Raw genomic sequence first — 9,759 nt, forward strand, 5'->3', positions numbered from 1 at the left:
CTTTAGTAAACAAATTTTTTGAATGGCTTTCAAAAGGAAGCATCTGATATACTCATCTCAAAACACTAGAAATAATTATTTACTGTTCAACTTCAATTTGATTTACTAGACTTTCATGATATACTCTAAAACTATTTTCTTTCAATTAATTATTATAAGTTACTGGTAACTCTGCAGACTCAAAAGAAACAATAAACCATACTGTTGAAATTTCCTCTAGGTATATCACAAAGTACTTACCCAAATAATATAACTAGCATTATAAGATTTCTGGAACACTTATAGTTGTTTCCGTTCACTGAAGTTTTTAAAAAAAATATGGAAATACAAGATTAGCCACTGGTGACTATCCCAACCAATACAGGGGAGGTAGAGCAGACTATTCATAATCTCTAGGGAACACAAATCATTCCTTTCAACGAAGTTATCAAAAATGTAAAGTTCAAGTTTAGGTTTTACTCAAGTTTCACAATGTCTTCTCCTTTAAAAATAACCTATTTAATTGGTTTGGACCAAACAAAAAATATTTTCAACCTACTTTAAAGAAATATTTATACTATCTGAATGAAAGCTATCACACAATCTATACTACTTACAGATTACTAAATATGTAGAATTAGGAAAATAAGATCTGATAAGAACTAATTTACTTTAATTCCAAAGTCACAATAAAGAAATCAATCACATAAACAGATATCTAACATACTGACTCAAACATCTGTGCAAGAAAGCTCACTTTAAGTATAAAACGCTAAAGATAAGTTGTTCCTGTTGATGAAAACTAAGCAAGCAGAACTCCTCTTTCCATTACCTTTAGTAGAAGTATGTTCATCCCTTGACATACGTCTCAGTATTTTATTTAAATAAAAGTTGTAAAGACAATCACAGGTTCATATAAGGGCCTTTAAACATTTATATTGAAGCCCTTACCCCGCCTCCCACCCCCCACCCCCAAATCCTCCGCTTAAGAAGTGAACTGTTCCCATCTTCTGTATTCTCCCCCCACCTCCCCCCTCGCCCATTCGCGTGCCCCCCACCCAGTGTAGGCCTGAGGCCCAGTAGCAAACAGTGTCTAACAGGAGCAGGCAGCACAAAGACAGGAATGGGAGATTAGTGGGAGGGAGGGAGGCCGGGATTGGGGCTCAGCAGGAGCTTCAGGCTTTTTAAAATTCAAACTGCTCCCTGACCAATACAAATCACGGACACGCTACTGACTACTACACGGATTTATAGCATTAAAAACATGCCCAGTACGTGACAGCTATATTAACTTCACTCTTTTTAACATTTATCCATACGTTTGCAGGAAATGTGGAACAATTTATTTTAAGCAGAGGGCTAAACTCAAAAATAACCTTCAGAAAAGTTACTTATTCTACAATGACAATAATAACTTAATGAGACAAAAAATTCGAACCAATGTAACACCCACTAATAAATAAGGGACTTTGTTGATCAGTGTTGCTTCATTTTAACCAACGAAAGTTTTCCTTCAGTGATTATGAGACAAAGTATCAAAACAGTTTAACCCAGGTACATTTATTTTTCTATGCAACTTGTATGGCTGAGGACTTTTAAACTGGTTTTTCCCTTATACCAACCTACATTACCAATGCCTCCATAAAGAAGATCTAAACTCTTACTTATGAACTAAAATTTAAGATAGAACTGATATTTTTCTCCAGCATTTACAGATACATTTGACCTATTAAAATGACACCTCTCTCATTACACAGTCAAACATCATGGGCACAAACAGCCAATGACAATCCTGGGACCTCAAGAAGATCTGCCCTGAGATGAAAGGATGGCACCTTCTACATTTTTTTTTAACTTACCAGGGATTTTTAAGCATAACTTAATTTCTATCCTTTTAAAGAAAAGTGCTTGTACCGTATCTCAGCACAATTCTCAGAACATTTAAAAACCTTTTTAAGCGTCTACACGTTTAGATCAGGAAGTATCTGAGTGTTTTACGTATAATCGTTTAAAACCGTCCTTATATAACGCACACAAATATAAAGTGGCAGGGTAAACCTGTCAAGTACTTTATACTTGTCTTTGAATAAAAAGCCCATGTGCAACACACTGTCAAACAACAACATAAAAGCTCTTTGCGTGGGTGGGGGGGTCATATGCAGTGTCTACCACATTACGGTTTTCTATATTAAATATTCACGTGGACGATTTAATTCTTTTCAAAAAGAAAATGAGTCTTTATTAACTTTCCGACGTCCAAACAAGTTTTACACAGGAAAAGAATCACCACTGGATCCGTGTCTGAGTATTTACATTTGTCTCACTAACTGAAACTACTTCCTCCCTTCGTGGGGTCACAGGGGGAAGAAGGGGGGTTGTTTGTTTCACTGGGACGTTCCCCACTCCCGGACCGGGAAAGTTGTAAATATGGGGACGGCCAGGGCACATTTGCTGTTAGTTGTATTGTTTCCGCCTCCTCACTAGCTACGGCTCTTCTCCCGGGCGAGGCCTGTCACCGACCAGCAGCAGCTCCGCTCAGCCCGGAGCTCTCCTAATCCCCGAGCTCAAGTAGATTCCGCTGGCCCGCGGCCTGCACTCTCCGCCGGGCCTACGCCTCCCCGGCCGCCCGGCAGGAGCCCAGTCCCCGCCACTGGAGCCGGCCGGGAGAGGGTACAAAACCACCGCCACCCAGGGCGGCTGCCACCAGAGACGAGCGAACTCTAGACTCGCCCGTGGAGGAGACCTGGGGCCGCTAAGGAAACGGCGGGGAGGGGAGCGAGGAGGAGAGACGCTGAGGACCTGGCGCCGCCGCCGCCGCCGCCGCCGAAATAAAGAGCAGGAATTTACCTGGGCGAATCGGCGTCTGAATCCAAGGGGAGGCCGAGGCCGCTGTGGCGAGAGACTATAATCCGGGCCGGGAGGGGGGGTGGCTACGGCTCCTCTTCCGTCTCCTCAGTGCGGGGAACATGTAGAGCCGGGGGGAGACCAGCCGAGAAGACAAATCGCGGCTTCTTCTTCCTCCTCCTCCTCCTTCTCCCACATAGAAACACTCACAAACACCCGACCAGGGGCCCGAGCTACCGGGGGGGCATCGCCGCCGGCCCGGGAACCAATCCTCCAGTCGGCGGGGGCGTCCCTCCCTGCGGCTTGGTGGTGTCGGGTGAGTCGGTACCGACGGAGGGAGGGGGGGGAGGGCGGGGGGGGAAGGAGCCCTGTGTGTCTCTCTCTCTCGTTCCGTCTCTCCCTCTCAGAACAAAATGCCGACCGGAAGTGCAGCTGCAGGAATGACTCCCTCCGCCGGCGCCAAACACTAACAACCACCCCCTCTTCCCCACTCCACTTCCGCCACCGCCGCGCCGCCGCCGCCGCCGCCACTCCGGCTCGCGTCCTCGGCAGCGCCGCACCGCGCGGGCCGCGCCGCCCTGCCCCGCACCGCACCCGGAGCCGGGCGGCGGCCGGCAGCGAGGCGGCGGCGGAGGCGGCGGCTCTCCTCTGCACCCTGCTCCTCGGGGCGGCTGTGGATGTTGCCTTTTGGGGTCGATCCTGCGGAGCGGCGTTTTCGCTGCGGCACGGGCGGGCCGGGCCTTCCTGATCTTTATTTTCCTGGAGGCCGACCGGAGCGGGGCCCGAGTTTGGTGGTGGTCGTGTGCGTGGGGTGGGGGTGTGGGCGCTCAGGCCCGGACCGGCTTGCAGGCCGCGCCCGCCGCCCCCAGCGGCTCGTCATTAGCTCTCGGGAGCCGAGCTCGGGGCGGCCGCGTAGAGGACGCCCGCGATCCGACGGCGACCGAGCCTTTTTTAAACGGTGTCCCTGCAGCCGGGTGGATGGATGGATCGTGTTGTACACCCTTCTCTCCTTTTTGAGAGGCCGGACTTTACCGCCCGTCTCTGCATTATGTCTGCGGAGAAAGAACGCGACCCTTGGAGGAGACGGAGATTCTCGGCTGGATGGACTTGGAGTCGTGTTTGTGATGCATTGATTTCTGGAAATATGTGGTCTTTTCTGGTCTTGCTTTTGTTGCGGTGGTTTTGGCTCTCGCCTAACCGTCGGGAGAAAGGCCTGTAGGCGACGCTGTTCGAACGAGGAGCCGGCCCGCGGCGGGCCCGGAGCGCGCGGGTCCGCGCCGCCCTCAGGGTGTGGGTGGAGCCGAGCAGGCGGGGAGAGCCGGCGGACCGCGGGCCGCGGGCGGGCCTGGGGCCAGCCGCCGCCACACGTCGTTTTCCTCCTCACGCTCGAAACAGTGAGGCGCTGGCCAAGGCTGGAGTACAAACGTGGCCCTGTGTACAGTCCCCAGCCTCCCGCAGGCGCTTACCGCAGCACGTGAACTAACTTCACCGTGCACCTCACTGTTAAGTTTACTTCTGTAAGTTAAAAAGGGGGCTATTCTTCAGGTAAAAAGTGCATAGGTAAGCGAATTTTACTCAGACGGGACGGAATTTGTATTATATTTTCATGAATTTACTTAAATTGTATGTTCGTTGTGTTTGTGTCGGTACCCGTACGCTAAAAGTAAATAGGAAAACTTGCCCACAGGTTATTCCTTTTGCCTCGAGAATCACTCGAAGGACGAAATCAGATCTTGTCACTCCTTGACCCTAGACCCTGCGACTGCTTAGCTGGGAGCAGAAGCCAAACCCTTGACCGCGGCCTAAAGCGGTGCGCGCGGTGGGAAGCGGGGCCGCTTCCTCGGCAGCCTTGGGAGTAAGACGTCTGCCCTTGCCTTTCCTTCTGCCGGGCTCTTTCCCCAAGTATTGGCTTCGCCAGAACGTTCGTGTGGGGTTTCCTGTACCCTGCACGAACCTTCTGGCGAACCCAGTACCGTGGAGTTTGCTCCCTCACCTCGAGGATTTTGCTCAAATGTCTCCTCGGGGCTCCGTGGCCACTCCTTAAACTGCAAGTTCCCGGTCCCTCTTTCCCATTTTTATCCTTAAGGCATTGTACATATCTTACATGTTCATCTCACCTGTTTTAACCAATAAAATAACGTAAGCTCCGGGGGGGCGAGGTTTTTTTTTTTTTCTTTCTCCAGTGGTGTTTTGTGGAGAAAATAATGCCTGACACACAGTAGATGCTTAATCCTTGGTGAATAAATGAATGACGATTGTGAGGGCCTTGACCCCAGGCCACACGTACACCACTTTCTGAACTCTGTCCCTTACGTGTATATATACTTATGTGCTACAGAGAACTTTATGAAAGATTTGTGAAAACAAAACAAAAAACCTAGGGGAAAAATTCAAGTTTATTACAAGGTTCTAGGAAACGGCACTACTTCTAGACATGGAAAGCCCTCCACAACACCACAAGCCCAGAAACTGGTGATAATTATTTGTTTTTAGGTTTCTGTAAATGGGCTTGCTAGAGGACAGTCCATAATTGGATTATATAATCATATTCATATAGGCCAGTTAGCTTTGCTCTCTTTAATCACAAACTGTGTTCTTCATCCAGTCTGTCCTCTTTTTTGCAAAATCCTGTTATTTTCACTAAATTAACGTCTGTGAAAACTTGGTTGGCTTAGCCCAAATCCAGCACTACTGTAAAAGTTCATTCAGCAGGTATGTACTGGGCACAAAATGTGTCCCCCGCACAATGATGCAAAAGGTGTTGTGTTTCTGAGGCTTAAAGGACCACATATGGCTACTTTGGTTACTACTCAATTATGCTGTCAAGCAAAGCAAATGCTAGTGAGAATTATTTTTACAGTTTCCTTCTGAAGAAAAGGTTCAGTGAAAGCTGATGTCAGGCTTAGTGTGGATATTTTAATTCACCTTTTAGTTTGCTGTTCATTTACATTATTTACTGTATGATAAGCACCAGGTATACCAATAAATTAACTGATGTGATTTTTGAAAACTGAAACAAATGAGAATTTTTATTTCCTAGTGGTTGGATGAACAGGGCTTTAAATTAAAATACATGTGCCAGGAAACTACCAACTATGCTATAAGCTTTTGGCAATGATATTACAAATAATCTTATTTCATGTATGGAATTTTTGGATAAGAAAAGACAGTTTTATAGCCGTTAAATCAATTAATTTAACATTGTTTAGTAAATCCAACAATTTGTTCATTATAAGTTTACCTATTAATCTTAAGAACATCTTAAAATAATATACGAATGGTTCAGAATGTTTTTCATTCATTTTCAAAATACTAATACTTCAATTTGCTTAAAGAAGTACAATTATCTTATATACTTCCTTAAATGTTACTGGTAAACTGATAATCTTGCATGTCCAGGTAACGAAAGTCTCGGCATTATTGTAGCTTATAATTTAAAGTTTTAGATATTTTTTAGTTTCTTCCCTCATTTACTTAGTAAGGACTTACTAGATGCTACAGTTAGCTTTACAATTGCCTTTAAGTGTTTTAACTTGTATATGGTTTACACCAGTTTTTTTCCAAATCATAGAATTAAATTGTTTAAACATATATCAGGATATTTCTCCATTAAATCAATTAGTGCTTTGCTTGTCTAAATTTAAGTATCTAAATTGAGAGCTTGTGTAGATTCTTTTACTATAATCTTAGTGTTTTCTCTATTTCATTGCCTTGTTTCTTGGTTTTTGTTTTTTCGGGTTTTTTGGCTTAATAATTATTTTCCTCAACACCATCCATTTATTTTGCTCTTACATTTTAAAACCGTTATGTCCAAAATCAGTTGATTTATGGTGGTCTTATATTTCATTGTTAGATCCTTGATTTATCAATTCTTAGTTTGTGGGGTAGCCCAGTAAACCTTTAATCTGACCTAATATTGCCTCCTTGCTTTAAGTACTGAGTCGCACTATTCATTTTATTTGCCAAGGATATTCCTGGATATTCCCATATATATTCTTGATCAATAAACTGCAAAAGATTTAATAAAATATTTTAAATGGATTTTAAGTATTAACTATTGAATGTCATTAACAGGAATTGGTACAGTTGGCAAATTATGACATTTTTATTGAAAATATTTTTAAGATAAATACAATTTGCCATAATGATAGGAATAAAAAATTTTAGAAAATAATTTTCTTCTCATTATTTTATATTTACCGGTTCTATCATTTGTTCGTGATACAATTAACAAATTTTGAAAAAATAGACATGTAGTGTATGTATATTTTGTAGATTATTTCAAACTGCCAAAATTATTTCACATAAAGGATAATTAAAGTTACTTTGAGGGTGATTTTTATCTTTAACTTTGATAAAGAGTTAATTATAGATGTTAATTTGAGGGTTAGCTAGAAAAATATCAAATAGTCTGTAAATGCTTTATTTCAGGTTTTCAAAGTAAATACCTTAATCAAATTTGTGATAGTGGTTATGAAGGTTATCCAACATATCTTACCCATTTTTGTTAAGATGATAGAAATGAATGGTTTTCCCCCGAATGACTTTCTTCATGTTGGCCTTCAAGAACAGGCTTTGTCTTTTCATTAATTCTTCTCACCTCTAATTAAGGCTTTTCTCTAAATTCATAGGTTTTATTATTCATACCATCCATTTATAAACCTGTGACTTTCCTATATTGTCATTTATATTTTGGTGTAGCTATGTCTTATGTTCCTCGATCAAAGTGACTGGTTATACTACATTGCAAGTTTCACTGTGCATTGCATTACTGTAGGGCGCTCAAAAAGTGCACTTCTGAAATATAAATTCAGTATAAAATTATTTAGGGTCATTAAATCTTCATGAAAGCCTAATCTTAATGGAACCTACACATATGCTGAATGTGAACCAGAGAAGTAAACTCATGCATTTTGATACTAAACTAATCTGGAACAACATTGTTTAAAAAAATGATTTTTTCAATGAAGGAAAAATACAAAATCCACTAAAAACTTAACATCTAAAATAGGTATGGAGTGCTTATGATGCTCATTTCAAAGCATCTCCACTAGACCAGTGTTTTAAAACTGGGTCATGTACCATTATGGGTCATGAAATAAATTCAGTGGGTTGAGACTAGCATTTTTTATTTTAAATAGAGGAAAGAATAGAAAATCTAAGAGTACATCACATACGGTAAAGTCTGTTTATAAACATTCATTCCATTTATGTGTGTGCATGTGTTGGGTTACCTGGTAAAACATATTTTTTATTATGGGTATAGGCCAGAAAAAGTAGCGTTTTGTTTTATCTACCGTTCAGGTTTTCCTTTACTTCCCCCTTAGAACATGAAAAGGAAAATGCTAGAAAGTTCTGATTGCCTATGAAATAGTGTGGAATTTTAGAGGAGGCACTCAGATATTTTAGAGAAGATTTTATATTGGTTACAGAAAGGTGATCTTAAGGTAAGAGGTAGGTAATAAACTTTGTAGAAATATCAAATATGGTTGAAGTTGTGAGAAGGAATTCTTTTCCCGGTGGAGCTAAATTTGGTGTGTTTAGGTCCATTACTATTTTCTTATTGATTTGTTGTAGCACATTTTCTAATCTCAGACACCCAATACAGCAAAGTAATCAATACAAGGAGAAAAGTGTTTTTCTATTTCTTCCCACCTTTCCTTCAATCTCAAAACATATGTTTATTAACTAGTTATAGGAATGCAAAGCAGACTTTTACCTTCACAAAGTAATTATCATATGAACAAGTTATTCCCTGAAAATGATAGAAACTCCTCCTTCTGAAAAATAACAAACTTCCAATAAGGTTTTTCTCTCCAGCCAAAGTAAATAATAATTTCTTAAATTTAAGTAAATAGTTAACTTTCATTTGCCACTTATCCACATATTTAAATAAATATACTTAAAATTGTGTACACAATTTAAAAGGGAAATTTTAAAAGGAGAGATTGTGTATAGAATTGAAAGGGAGGCACTATACTGTGATCAGTGGGATGAAAACTACCTAGCAAACAGAAAATAAGAATTATGTTACACTTAAATGTTTTAATTAAATTTAGACATTTCAAAAAATTTAAACATTTCATTACCATTTCACACTTCAGTATAGATTTCAGTATTGTAATGTTGGTGAATGTTAATAAAAGTGTTTTTTTAGACATATGATACCAGCTCCCTTCCAATTACAGATATTTAAGACCTAGTTTGATTAAAACCTTAGATGACCACAAAATTTTCTAGAGAACTGACATGAGAATCTCTAACTCAACTAATCACCCCAAACATTTCACCAATACAACTGAACTAAGTAAGAAAGAAATTATTTTACTATCCAGCAGAGGGAGCCAAGTCAGTCCTGAAAGATAGGAGTACAAAGAAAGACCACATGACTTCCTGTTTTGAGTTTGTTGTGGCAGCTGTTCAGTTTAGTCTACCAAAAAGCCAAGTAAAAGGATAGGAAGGCTACCAATGTATCAGATGTGGATAGGGTGACAATTTTAACTGTCAAAATTACCTTGCAGGAAGCAAACTGAAAAAAAAACACATGCTTAAGGGCAGCCCTGTGAAGAATGTGTGGCATAAGAGAATTCTTTAAAAAACAGATATTAAAAACTAAATGAGTAAAATATGCAAAGTAACATTGGTTTTCTCTCTACTATAGGTGGTAAAACTTAGGTGGATCAGAATATAGCAATGATAAGCTTATCAACCATTAAGCAGAAGCAATTCAAGTAGAAATATAAAAGTGGAAATGTCTCAGTATTATAACCTAAGATGGAAAACCACAGAAATAGTACCTTAGGGCCATGATGAATTACTCGCTAGATGTAACAGTAAACCATTTGTTAATAATTCCATTTTTATTGAAAGCTGAAATTAGTCTCAATAGGCACATTTTAAAATTATAAAATTGGCACAAATAGATTGATCTTACAT

At 40.8% G+C, this 9,759-nt stretch overlaps 1 protein-coding gene across 4 annotated transcripts in view; it reads right to left on the reverse strand.

Annotated features, from left to right (window-relative positions):
* Positions 1-3,243, reverse strand: part of NIPBL (NIPBL cohesin loading factor) — a 180,625-nt gene extending 177,382 nt beyond the window's left edge. For 3 of the 4 annotated variants that reach the window (XM_057708179.1, XM_057708176.1, XM_057708177.1), the window contains exon 1: positions 2,827-3,150. The gene's annotated coding sequence lies outside the window, so the exon portion shown is untranslated. Of the gene's footprint in view, positions 1-2,826 lie in introns of all 4 variants that reach the window. The other variant, XM_057708175.1, reaches the window with a different exon arrangement.
* Between the last annotated feature and the right edge of the window lie 6,516 nt (positions 3,244-9,759).

The sequence above is a fragment of the Hippopotamus amphibius genome, chromosome 15, assembly GCF_030028045.1.
Source record: "Hippopotamus amphibius kiboko isolate mHipAmp2 chromosome 15, mHipAmp2.hap2, whole genome shotgun sequence".
In the NCBI taxonomy this organism is placed as follows: Eukaryota; Metazoa; Chordata; class Mammalia; order Artiodactyla; family Hippopotamidae; genus Hippopotamus; species Hippopotamus amphibius.